Here is a 1,986-nt window from a genome sequence, read left to right on the forward strand (position 1 = left end):
GCTTCAAGTTTGCTTCCCCCCCCCCCCCCCGGTCATTTTGTTTAGAATTTAAAGATTGACCTTGGACTTGTTGGAAATTTTGTTGAAAATTTAGTTGAGGTGGCCTTTTATTTTGATTTTGATAACCCGGTGGATAATTGAACCTTTGTTGTTGTGGAATAAAGCTATTTTGTTGTTGGGTCACAAAGGTATTTTGTGGTTGTTGGGGCACAAAAGAATTTTGTTGTGGAGGGTTTAGCACATTTGTACTCTTGTAATACAAACTTGGGTGGTACTTTGAATTGGGCTTGTAAGTATTTGAGAAAGTACCCGGTGGAAGTGTATGTTGTCTAAAACTTTGAAAAGCATTTACCTCACCAATAGTGGCCCTACATAAAGCAGTGCAATGTCCCGCACCTCTGCAACCTTCATATACAAGTATTTGGCTAGTAGTGGACATAACATTAACTTGTTGAAGAGATGAACTTGCATTTTAGATCTCCAATTGTTGTTGAAGCAAGGCAATTTGAGCTTTCAAAACGGATGTGTCGGAAGGTCCTCCTTAGTCTTCAATGGCACACTTTGGGAATTGCCATATTGTGAATCATCAATCACCATAGATTCAATTGTGGCATGAGCAATATCGGTGTCAATTTGATTAAACTGCCCATTGTTGGCGGAATCTAGAACACGTTGGGATTCGGCACAACATCCATTATAGAATGTTATAGTCGGAAACCAAGGATCCAACCCATGATGTGGGCATTGTCTTTACAACTCCTTATACCTCTCTCGAGCTTCATATAGGTTCTCTAGCCCTTGTTGACGGAACCCCATGATTTGACTGCTTAATGTGTGTTTTCTACGGTGGAAAATACTTTTGATGAATAGCAAAAGCTAAATTCTCCCAATTGGTGATCTCCATGGCAGTTGTACAAAGGCTATTGATCCATAGCTTAGCCTTGTTCTCCAAAGAAAAATGGAAAAGTATCTCCCTTATTTAAGATTGTGTGACTCTCGTTTGCCTAATCATTGAGCAATAGTCACAAAACCTGCAGCACCAATTTGGGTAGTAGTGATACCCCTTGGAAGCATAGCTGCGACGGGCTTGGAATGATCGGAAAGTTTCACCATCTTCTTGATTGGTGATCGTGATGGGGGTGGAGATGATGAACTAGAACCTTCTTCTTCATCACAAAGTAAATACTTGGCGCGAATGCGAGCCAAGCTACCGAGCCTAGAAGAATCGGCAAGCTCCTTGAAATAATTGAGTTGACTATGGAAAGTTCTCTCGGGCTCCGGATCGAAAGGAATCAATTCTCCGGTGCAAGAGGACCAGGGCATAAGACAACAACTACAAGAAACTTTTATGTAATGGTCCGAAGGAACAAGTGTACCTCAAGACAAAAGAAAACAAGATAGAAATCAACAATTGAAAATGCAACAAAACCGTGCTCCCCGCCAACAGAGCCAAAATCTGATAGGCTATCACACACCTAACAAAAATACCCTAGACTTGGCCAACAAATGAATGTAGTAAAGTAGGGGTCAAACACAAGGAGACGGGAGTTGCTTAGTGAAATGATATGAATAGAATTCTATCAAGGTCGGTTACGATTGTTTGTTTGGTTTGGTTGGTAAACTTGTAATAAAATGATGTAAAAACTATTATGCTAAAAGAGTCTAGGGGGGTCGGGTCACACATTCAATTATGTAAATGCTTATGTTAAACTAGGAATATATAAAAACGTTAATTGTTTAAGTCTAATGACAAGCACCTCTCGCCCTTATGTGGACATGGCCACTTGCGTATGCCCAGCCGAACTGTGGACAACGACATCGCTCTTTTTTAAAGCCACGCTCGGCGGCGTATCAATGCTTTCGACCAGATCGTTTTAGATCGGTCGGTTTCGTCTCGGCAAGGGTCTCGAAACGATTAGAGATGTTCGGAGTCGCCACCAAGAATTTGTTGGATGCTTAGAATCCGTTCGAATCCACTTTATACCT

The 1,986-nt window shown here is 41.3% G+C and overlaps 1 non-coding gene across 1 annotated transcript; it reads left to right on the top strand.

Moving 5' to 3' along the window:
- The first annotated feature begins 727 nt into the window (after window positions 1-727).
- Window positions 728-834, top strand: LOC141603804 (small nucleolar RNA R71). Its single transcript, XR_012525653.1, has one exon. It is a non-coding gene; the product is annotated as a small nucleolar RNA R71 (small nucleolar RNA).
- The last annotated feature ends 1,152 nt before the right edge of the window (window positions 835-1,986 follow it).

This window comes from Silene latifolia, chromosome 9 (genome assembly GCF_048544455.1).
Source record: "Silene latifolia isolate original U9 population chromosome 9, ASM4854445v1, whole genome shotgun sequence".
Lineage (NCBI taxonomy): Eukaryota > Viridiplantae > Streptophyta > Magnoliopsida > Caryophyllales > Caryophyllaceae > Silene > Silene latifolia.